The 12071-nt window shown below is 37.2% G+C and overlaps 1 protein-coding gene across 1 annotated transcript in view; it reads right to left on the bottom strand.

The window, feature by feature from the left end:
• Window positions 1-11650, bottom strand: part of LOC134205234 (ABC transporter G family member 20) — a 119141-nt gene extending 107491 nt beyond the window's left edge. The window contains exon 1 of the mRNA XM_062680306.1: window positions 10911-11650. The gene's annotated coding sequence lies outside the window, so the exon portion shown is untranslated. The remainder of the gene's footprint in view (window positions 1-10910) is intronic.
• Window positions 11651-12071: the final 421 nt, after the last annotated feature.

Here is a 12071-nt window from a genome sequence, read left to right as displayed (position 1 = left end):
GGTGGGCTTCGAATACTTCGGAGTAAATGAGCTAGAGTTTATCAGCTTGGCAAAGTTCGTCTTTATCTCGGTTTTCAGTTCGTCCATAATCTCTGACTTCAGGTTTTGCATAATATCGCTATGAGAATTCAGCGCATGCACTTGTCCGACCTCATAAGCCGCACGTGTCGTATTTCGGAAGCGCAAGTCATCCATCAGTTTAGTACACGAATAGCACATCCAGAAAATTTGCTTGTTTTTTATAACTTCCTCAAACGCGTCCGCAGCAATACCACAACAACGGGGATGAAAAATGGCCTTACAGAGTCATGCAGTCATTTGTGTTTCAATTGTCTACCGATTCCATAGAAGGGAGGGTTCTCGAACCATTTTAAGAACCCTCCCCAGCCCCAAAATTTTATCATACAAATTTTCGAACCGATCGGTTAAGTAGTTTCCGAGTCAATAAGGATCAGACAAACATTAATTAGCATATTAAAGAAGAAGATATGTCTTCTTCTTCACTGGCTCTACATTCCAAATGGAACTTCACCTGCTTCCCAATTTAATTTTTAATTAGCATTTCCTCATTTATTGATTTAAAGCTTTTCTATGCCCGCCATTACATGAGTATGTATCTTGTGTGGCAAGTGCAACGGATACACTATATCCAGGGTGTCGAAAAAATTTCTAACTCGAAAACCTCCTAAACCGGACCGAGTATCGAACTCGCCATCTCCGGATTGGCAATCTTACGCCTTTGCAAGGCTACTGGAGGCCGCAAGCTACTGGAGAAGAAAATATGTTATCTTCCTTCTAGCTTTCCATAACATATTAGTCGTTTGCTAGAGATCGATATAAGAAAATAAGTAGACTTTTTCAACGATGTTTTTTTCTTCTATAATTGCTTTGTCATTTTTCTGCATTAAACATTAGTAGCATTCTAAAGGATTTTTTCTCTGTTTATCATGAGATATCTGTTAAGATCTGAATAGATCAAATCTATTGTTCTACTGTTGAAATTTGGAAGAGACCGCCGACCAGTGAAAACGGCCTAAACAGACAATAACTATCAAGTGTCTCACAATCACAACACGATTATTATACTTTACTTATAAGACACACTAGTTGTAAGAATCTACACCCAGTTCTTTTTTACACGGGTGGGTTTCAGTTAATTACGACCTTTAGCGTTAATGAATCTATGAGTTAACCCCATGAAAAAAATCACAAAAAATCAAAGAATATTCAGGTGGTATTCAAAAAGCTGTGAAAAATCAGGTTAACCGGGAAATTAAAGAATACCAACCGTGTAAAAAAATTGGGTGTACCTTATGTAGCCAACTAATTACTTTCTAATTATCACTACAAATATATACTAATCAACTAGATCAACTAACATCGTCACATACAAAATAAATTTTTGCCCTTTCCCTTTTTATTTCCAAGATTCTTTACACTATGTTCGCCGACTTGTAACGTGTTAAATATTCAACTGATGTTTTTTTTGTCGATAAGTGCGAACGTTGTAAGTAGATTTTTAAACATGGGCATCTTCGATTGGGAGAAAATTTTGCTCATGCTTTCGCACCTGGAGCAGTAATGTTGTCAGTTGAGTGGTTACTTGATTATTTGGCTCCGAAAACTACGACATAGATTAAACCAAGATTAAACAGGATTTCTATTGGAACGATTAATCAAGAAACAGCTTTCGTTAAGCTTTTGAGATTTATTTTTAGCGGTGGGTTCTTTTTTCGTCAGCGCAGCGCTTAGTGGGGAAGCGCTATATACCCTTCCAAGATTCATAGCACTTTTGGTGAAATTATAAAAAAGCTTTACCGTTTTGCGGTAATGGAAATAAATTATTTACAATGAGCTTTCAAAGCGATCGATTTCGTATTCACCAAATTAATCCAACTATAGATATAATAGATATATGCACAGTAATCACAATATATTACACGTGAAGAAAGTTATGGCAAAAAATCATTCGAAAATACTAATTCACTTCAATATGCCACTTAATAAATGATCCCAAGGGGTCTCCAGAAGCCTTGCGAGCAAAGGCGTAAGATTGCCAATCCGGAGATGGCGAGTTCGATACTCGGTCCGGTTTAGGAGGTTTTCGGGTGGGAAACATTCTCGAAACTCTGGGCAAAGTGTATCCATTGTACTTGCCGCACAAGATACACAAACATGCAATGGCGGGCTTTCAATAAATAACTGAGAAAATGCTTAAAAAAATACTAAGTTGAAAAGCAGGCCAAGTTCCAGTTGTAATGTAGAGCCATTGAAGAAGAAGAAAAAGAAGAAGAAGAAGAAATGATCCCATACCAAAAAGCTGATAATATTCATTAGTACATGAAAAATATATGTTTTGGAATGTATGTGGCCAATGCAATGAATAAGTTTTTTCTCATACATATCATTAAGCCCATGCTTTGGCAAAAAGTAAAAGAAATCTTAATAATAAATAACATTAAATTTTTTACGTGTAGAAACTGCTAAGCCATTTCAGCGATTACCATTCACATCAATAATTGCGGATCACTAAACAGACAAAAATGGAACGTTTGTAAAATGAAAGAACAAAACGCAAACATAATGCAATGATGAAACAGTGCAGTCAAACAAGGTGCATGTGAAATGGTATCCGTTTATATATATGGTTAACGTATTGGTGTTGCTTTCTGGTGACCATTAGTTCATAAAAAAAGAGTTGCAAATCCGGATCTGATCGCCCATCTCTTGTTTAAATAATGCTCAACTGACTCACAAATTTTAACTTAGGAGCATTTCATTTTGTCCTTTTCATATCGATGCTTATTTAAAAAAAATCTTTGTATTGTTTCGCTTAATATGTTTAAATACACATAACTGTGTACAACGTGAGCATATTCCAACATAGGATACTCGTATACGTATAACATACGAGCATGAAGAAAATCAATAAGAAGCAACTTTGCATTCAAATCAAACTTGTTTTATTTCTGTACCAGAGCGTTTCACGCATTTTTTTCCGATCATTTGATTAGTCAAGGTCACGCCTGCAAAACTTGCTCCATGAGCCGGAGACGCAATCGAGATTAGCCTCAAATGACCGCTCGTTCCAAAGTCAAGTAGGTATGTGTATATAGGCAGTCAGTGGCCCAATACTGGCGAAACAAATTCGTGAACACCGCTGTTTCGCTCGTCATCCCCTGGGGGTCTTTGAATTAACCGCAGACTGACGAAATTTGGGCTTATTCAGCATTGTTCCGACTGTACAGTGAATTGTCTCAGCTACAATAAATTATTAGATCTGATCTTTGCTCACCTTGACCGTTTTCTTAGTGAAGGTTTTTAAAATTTACATCCAGAAATTAAAAGCCTTTCTAGTTGGAAGATGAATAGAGACTGAACTATAAGTATTTAAGTTGTGTATGTATTCATAAAGTCGTAAACCGGCCATCTTGATAGCCACGTGTTTTTTTTCACATGTTTCAAAACCCGCATTATGGGAATCATTTGACCACATAGTGGTGAATCATCTTATGCTTCAGTACTGTTTGTGAGGGAGCTGTTCCGATTTCCATCTTACTGAACATATATTCATCTAATCTCGAAAAAAGAAATACAGCACCAATCTCGTCGCTTGTTTTCGCTAACATGCAACACTGCTGAAAAAAACAAAAATTTAAGAAACAAATCAAATTTATTTTCATTGCTTTGTTTTTGATGGGGTAAACATAGGAGCATTCAGTTGAAATCGAGGAGCAGTAACTTCAAACCAATGACAAGTTAAATTATTTTCTCTGGTTAAATTGCACTATTTAGGAAAAGCAAAGATACTTGTTATCTCTCCATTTCATTGGAATTATGGTTTGCCCAGAAAAAAAGGCAATGATGAATGTGTTTCCTTGAGAAAGGCAGTGCATCTCTCCGGAATAAAGCAATGGCGAATGTGATTCCTACTTTGTATGTAGACGTTTGACCGGGCAAGGGAATGGTAAATATGTAAATAAGGCAAGAGTGAACGGGATTCCTTCTGTGAACGCAGGCGTTTTTCTGGAATAAGACAATCGTGGGTGTGTTGCCTTCTTTGAAAGTAGGTGTTTTCCCGAATTAAGGCAATGAAGGATGTGATCCGTTCTTTAATCTTTAAAAGTAGGCATTTGCCCGGAATAAAACAATGGTGAATATGATTTTCTTTTTGAAAGTAGACATTTACCCAAAATAAAGAGCCCCGTACAATGAATAAGATTGTGTACGTTTCGACAGTTATACCATGAAAAACTGTGAAAACATACGCAAAAACATACGTATCTATTGTGCGATGCTATTAAGGAAAAGGTAAATATGTTTTTTTTTTGTTGGAATGGGTCACTTCGGTGTTTGCCTGGAATGAGACAAAGGTGAAAGTAATTCCTTCTCAGCTAGAATCCAATTCCCAAACTACTTCACGCTTTCAGAGATTCATTTCTCATGAAGTAAGATGCAGGAACCTACTAAAACAAATGTTTAATTATTTTTGCGAAGCCGTAAAGTTCTCACACTCCAGCTTGTCGCCCTTTTTGTAGATGGGGTATATGGCCCCTTCTTTCCACTCCTAACCAGATTATGCCTATCAGTGCAAACAAGTGTCCTTCTTTTCCGAGCCTTCTTCTTCTTCTTCAATGGATTTTTATCTAATAGGCTCTACATTCCAACGGGAGCTTCGCCTGATTTTCAACTAAGTATTCTATTAGCATTTCCTCAGTTATTAATTGAAAGCCTTTTCTATGCCCGCCATTGCATGAGTATGAATCTTGTGTGGCAATTACATTGGATACACTATGCCCAGGGAGTCGAGAATGTTTCCCACCCGAAAACTCCTAGACCGGACCGAGAATCGAACTCGCCATCTTCGGATTGGCAATCCTACGCCTTTGCTCGTAAGACTACTGGAGTCTATCTTCATGAGTTTAAACCCATTCAAGTAACGGAAGGTTACTTTAGTTACCCTTTCTTCTAATTCCCTGATTCCCCCTGGGACTACCTTCCAAAAAAACACCACTTCTAAGCCCTTTAGTTCCTTTGTATGTGCCAGTAAGAGCACAAAAGCCTTGAACCCTTAAGCCCCTTATCTTTTCCTTATGCCATTCCGTGAGTACTTTAAAAAGTACTATTCCCGCAAAAATGTAATCAGATTTCTAAGACCTTCATGGTATACCAGAACCACCAAGTATCCATACTTTCAGGAATTCAAAAGGACTTCCAGCTATTCTTATCTTTAATTAGTCTTCTAAGAGATTTCCAGAAAATCTTCAATATTTTGAGGATGTCTTACAAGTTTGACTCCACAGATCCTTATTGGACCATAAGAATCAATATGGTAATCAGGAACGTTGAAAATTTACATCTATAGTTTGTTTCAGAATTGCAGAAAGATCGTTGAGTTGTGGGAATAGTTAGCTATTTTATTTATTTATTTAGGAGCTACACACCGTAACTGACGGCAAATTAAGTTGATACATTCAAAGGAAAAAAAGTTGCTCATTTTGTATAAAGCTGTCCACAAATTTTGACCACAATTTTTTAGCCGGTTGTGGGCACCTTTGATATTTTTTTTTAAAAATGAAGAAATATTAAATATTACCCTGACCAGTTAGTCATAACAAAATTATATCACAATTATATCAATATCACGGTGCTTCATTTACCGTTATTATGGAAAAAAATATACCAATAATATATCAATCAGCAGCCGCCATTCGATTCCTACTATAATTTTACGCTTCTGGACAACTTTTAAAAAAAATCGTTGGTGATATTTTCGAGTTATGTCGTTTTTAAGTTTTTTGATGAAAACTTAAAAAAACCATTGACATCAATGATTTTTCTCGCCTATAGGTACCTACAGTGAAACAACTGTACATAGCTCAGGACAGAGATAAGCTACTAAGCTACACAGTTGGCAAAAAATCTGCTCTTTTGTTTTTCACAATTTTTAACAATCAAATGAAATTCATTCAGTGAGTGGCAACTAATAGATGAATATTTGAGTCTAAATGTCTAAATGTCACTTCAATCTGACAAAATGATGCACACCAAATACAAGCGGGCGCGCGCACGCAAATACACCGGCGTATATTTGGCGTGCACCAGGCGTGACATTTCGAGAGCTCAAATATCCATCTGGGGGTCCCGTAGCGTAGTAGGCTACACGTTCGCCTTACAAGCGAATGGTCATGGGTTCGATTCCCAGCCCCAGTGGCGTATTGGGGAGCGCTCTTACCGTTACTGCCTGATGACGACTGACAAATTGTTCTTCTCGGAGGCATTCCTCCAACGTACCCGGATAAATGGCAACCGGACAATGCAACGATCATTGAATTCACGACACGGACAAATGGACACAATGGACTCACGGTGAGATGGACCAGCAACGACAACAACAATGAACAATGGAAAAAATCTAAAAATAGATTCTGTGTGGGTTCTGGCTGCAGAATACCACAGTAGATCTCGGCACAGTAGCGGTTAAGTAACACAGAGTGCCTACCAAATAAGGAAAGGAATAAAAAAAATATCCATCTATTAGTTGCACTCACTAAATATATTTTATTTGATTGTTAAAAATTGTGAAAAATAAAAGAGCAAATTTTTTTTCCAAGTGTGCAAGACATCTCTGGCTCAGGAAAGTGCGATTCAAAGATCTGGTATGCAAATAAACGGAACCATCATCAACAGGTATTACATGCTCCTTGGTTTTGTATATGACATCGATATTATTGGTGTAGATCGCAGAGCAGTGGAAGAGACTTTTATGCCTTTTAAACGGGAGACTGAGAGATTAGGACTGATCATGAACTCTGTGAAAACTAAGTAACTGGTGGCTGACAGAGAACGGCAGCCTAAACGGTGTTGGTCCCGAAGTAAAAAAGGATGGGATGCAATTTGAAATTGTCGATGAATTCATATATTTTGGACCACTCGTTACATGTTACACGTGTTGCGGCTACAAGTAAACATGGACAAATCTAGCTCTGTACACATCCAATCATCCTGTTGGGCCATGTAGCATGGACGTTATAAGATGCAGACCATCGAATTCTCGGGGTGTTTGAGCGGAAAACTCTGCGCTCAATACTAGGTGGTGTGGTGGAAAATGACGAAAAACACAGACGCATGAATCACGAGTGTACCAAGTGTACAAAATGCAGACATAGGCATGCTGATAAAATACGGCAGATTACAGTGGGCTGGACATGTAATGGTTATGTCGGAAGAGAGACCAGAAAAGTCATGCTTGGCAGAGAACCTGAAATAGGACGTCGGCTCTGGAATAGACCCCGCACTCGCTGGCTGTGTGCAATCAAGGAAGATGCGCGTGCGGCCAACGTGCAGGGAGACTGGCGGCCCAAAAGTTACCTAGAACAAAAGATTACATTCGGTTTTGCTCTGACAACGCAGAGTGTACGACTGTCATAGGTAGAGATTTTATTGATTTTGCATAAAAAAAACTTGTTTGCAAGCTATTATGTTGCTCTACGGGTTTTGAATTAATTTACAAGGCGTTTTTCATCGAATAACTTAAAAACGACATAACTCATAAATCTCACCAACGATTTTTTTGAAAATTTGTCCAGAAGCGTAGAATTATAGTAGAAATCGAATGGGGGTTGCCGATTGAATGGTATATTTTTTCATAATAACGGTAAATGAAGCACCGTGAATATGAGTTTCAAATTACGACATCTGCAATAATTTAGTTATAAATTCTCTGTCCCAATACTTGTAATACAACTAGTAAACTTTGTTCTTTTGAATAACATGATTTGTAATAATTTTAGTTATTTTAAGTGATTAAAATATGATCATGTAACATATCGATTTATACTTCTGTTCAATTGAAAACATATTATATAATGATTTGTCAAAACTAGAAGGAATCTTGTAACCATTTTTGTTATTTTACTACTAATGGTACGTGTTTTACAACAACTTCTGTTATAACTAATTGCTGTAACAGAATAAAAAGCTCTAATATAAATCTGTTACCATCTACTAGTCAGGACGCCATATCATGTTGAATCAAGGTATATTCTGCCGTGAATCGCATATTTGCCCCATATGAACAGGAAACCCAGCAGAGATGGGACAGATATGCGATTCACGGCAGTATTAAAGCAAGTTACTTGAGTTGACATGGCTAAAAATACCTAAACAATCCTCATTAATCCACCTTGTGATAATATTGCCTTCCTCGTGATTGATAACAAATGAATTTTGACCATAACTTTTGATCACGTAGAACGAACCGGCCAATTTTCAATTGGAAATGATAGCACAGGATTCCGCGTCGAATGCAATCTATTGTGAGCAAATCGGTCGAGATTAAGTGCCCGAAAACTGAGAAAGCGAATAAAAATGTATTACGTAATCAATGTACAATCCCTATTATATAACAAAAATGTAGGAAGACAGTGCATACATATTTTGTGTGAAAGAGAAAATCGATGTTGACCAAATTCTTAGGTAAGTACACGCTATAAGTTAAAAAATAGTGCCCCCAACCGCAAGAATTTCTGAACAAAAAAACGGAGCTTTCAAAATATTATCAGGATTTTTTTTAAATTTAAATACTTTTATTCAGTTGATTTACTGCATAAATATTCAATTGAACACAACAATATATTAGATCGCTCCCAATTTTCACATATGAAAATATGCGATCGATTGTAACTAAACTGTGCATGCCCGTCTTTTCACTCCGGTGTCAACAATAAAACATCGTGCTGACATTTTACGCAAATGACACTGGTCACTGTTGTAAGTTAAGCAGAGATGCACTAAACCTGGGAATTTCCTCTACACACCAAAGTGCTAATGATTTCAACAGATTCAAAAACAATAAGCGACGAACCTTCACTTCTGAATATGACCTCAAAAATTCTGAAATAAACACCTAGCTTTAGATTTATTAGCTTTTAGTACATTAAAAATTCTAAACACTTAAAATGCAGCTGCAACTATTTTACAAAAATACTATGAATGTGTACAAATGCTCATGAGACCCATAATATAACATCTGTTTAAATGGGTCCAACCAAATCCTTAGTAATTATAGCTTAGCAGTAATCTCGTGTAACTTTCTTTTCTTTAAAAGTATAAAATCTTCAAAACAATTCCACAATCTAGAAGATTATGTATAAAATAAGAGAATACATTATTACAGATTGTAATATTCACATCGATGTCTCGAAATGTTCTCTTTTTGCTGCTACGCACGCCTTCACTCGCTTTGGGAAATCATCGACAGTGGGCTCTTCCACAAAAATAGCACAGCATGTATGTAGCATTGGTAGGACTGGTTTTTTAATGATCCACAGATGTGTGTGGCTTAGTACAGGTTCTGGATTCAAAACTGGAACAGACAGAGTAATCCATTGAATTTAGGTTAGGAGAGTTTGAAGGCCATTTGGTTAAATTCCTCTGGAAAAGCGTGTTACGAACCTCCAGAGTATGTTTCGCTTCATATGATGGTGCCTAATTTTGCTGAAATGTCAATTCGTTATGATCACAATATGTACATGTGGAAACTTTATACATAATGTCCTGCCCTTTTGCCATGTTTTTTTTTGGTATTTGGGCATTTTTGTACATGATTTAATACATCGACAGTCTTGTACACAGCACATAGTTTTGAAAACTCAAAAACGATTTAACATTTGATATTCAATTTTTATCAATTCAAATTTGATTGAGTTTAACAAGCAAGTCCAGTTTAAATTTATCTCAATTTCGAATGAATGTTGCGTGTATTTGCATGCTCCAAATATAAAATCACAACTTATTTTTATCTGTGTATGTTCTATAGGCAGTACTTCTTTTCCTTAATGACCTAACATTTCTTTTGTTACTGTGGCCTACTTTTCAACTCGTATTAGTGTTGTATTAGCATTTCCACAGTTATCAAATGGAAGCTTTTTCTATGTCTACCGATTGAATTAATATGTATCATATGTGACAATTACAATCAATAGATCTGACCTGAAAGTCAATCTCGCCATCCCTAGATTGAAAATCCTTCGCCTTTACTCGCAAGGCTAGCCTGTGTCCCCTTTTAGATTTAATGCAATACTGTAGATTTATCGTCTCAAGCTTACTTAAGTGGACTATGATATATCGAGTGTATGGTAAATAATATAAAGGCACAAAAAAAGCCACCAAGGCATAAAAGGATTGCATACCTTCATTCCGTAGAAAATAGGATACAATTACCCAATTATATCGTAACAATTCTCTAGCAATATTTTCGACGAATCGGACCTAAGCCCAAAGATCTGGTTGCTTTATTGTTGTTCGCTACAGGCAGTTGGACAAGGTATAATAAACATAAAAAAACGCTGAAACACGTTGTATGCAGAACACAAAAACAATTGGATGACCTTTACACAATTTAAGTGCAGCACAAGACATACAGAATTTACCCCTTGTTTTCGTAACACTGAGCGCAATATTTTCGCTCGTCTCAAAATTGTCATAAACTCTCGCAAAAACTAGTTTTTGTCTATACTGCAATCTCCGGAGTTTACTCCTTGAACCGTCAAAGGAAAGCAAATTTTTTCTTATTCCTTCTCTCGGTTGTCTCTCTTACATCTTCGAAATTCCACCTTGAACAACACTTTCAGAAAACTTCATTTTTATCTTCCAACCTTATTCGCCTACTTGTCGAGTGTCTGCTGGCTGCTGCTGACTGCTGCTGTTGCATCACATCGCAAGGCCGTCCAGTTTCGGATCAGCAGTCATAGCAGACCATACAATCATAGTAGCCCCCCTCGAGAACGTGAAAAACAGTTGGAGAAACATGATTGAATTCATTCACCTTTCACGTGCTTATGCTGTTCGCTAGGATTAGTCACATTTTCCATCCCAACCACTTGGTCATTATACCTACTATAACTTACTTATGTTCGATGGTTCTAGCTGCTGATGTGTGTTGCCGTGTGCACAAAAGGAACCGAGAATGCTGCGTCGTTATAATTTCAAGACGGAGACGGCGAATGATGGTGTAAATCAATGTGCTAAATAGCTGTATCCAAAAAACCAATACTAACTCTTCAAACTTTTAGTATGTATGCCGATCTAAAATGTATCTAATCAAGTCACAGAAACTGAAGTAAGATTGGCAAATATTTTTTCTCACTTTTGCAGTTTATCGTTTTCACACCACTAACACAATTTCTCATAAATTGAATAATTATTATGTAATTATTCACTACGAATAAATGTTAAACTAAACACGTCTTGCTCGATGTTCCAAAAACTGTGCAATGGTTTTCTTCAATACAATCTCTTCAAACTCTCTTTAGGTTCATTTGCACTTTTGTAATGTTTTCTGCTTGTCACCACGTTTCAAAATCACTAATAAAAATATATAAAAAGAAACTGTTTGACTTTGTAAATGATCACCAGCGATCGCGACCGTTAGTAATATTCTCCTCGATACGGTCCACAATACAGCACTAGCACTTACAAAATGGTGATGACAGCGCAAAAGAATCAAACCGCAACTTTACACCAAAAGATCCAAGCAGGCAGAGCACGCGGGCTTCGAAGAGAACATGTAACCAAGCAACCAAATACAGAGGGCAACTTTGACGCTAGCTGATGGGAAAGCACACCTGATCGTATCGAACGCAACGACGAGACTGAGTTCGAAAAGTTGTGGCCTGGTGCTGGACAGCTAACAGGCAATCATATAGTCATATAGCATAGCCTACTCTGAAGCTGGCTTAGTGTACTTTTTTGTAGCTCTGCTGAGCCACAGCATATGTCCACAGACAAAGATTGTTGTCTCTGAGCAACACTACGGTATAGAACACCTGGTCTGCATAAATGACCTGTCTGAATATCGTGTGCATTAATTAACCATGCTGCTCCATGTTAAACGAGAAATAATAAAAGTGGGCTTTACGTTACAGTGAAAAGCTTATCAGTCTAATACTGCCTTTAAGCGCATATCTGTTCCATATGATTAGGAAACCCAGCAAAGTTGGGACAAATATGCGGTTACAGGCAGGATAGGTATGACAAGCCAGGATCAACTTGTCTCGCAACAACCCTAA

The sequence above is a fragment of the Armigeres subalbatus genome, chromosome 1 (assembly GCF_024139115.2).
Source record: "Armigeres subalbatus isolate Guangzhou_Male chromosome 1, GZ_Asu_2, whole genome shotgun sequence".
In the NCBI taxonomy this organism is placed as follows: domain Eukaryota; kingdom Metazoa; phylum Arthropoda; class Insecta; order Diptera; family Culicidae; genus Armigeres; species Armigeres subalbatus.
Note: the sequence above shows the minus strand (reverse complement) of the source record. Positions and strands in the feature narration are given on the sequence as shown.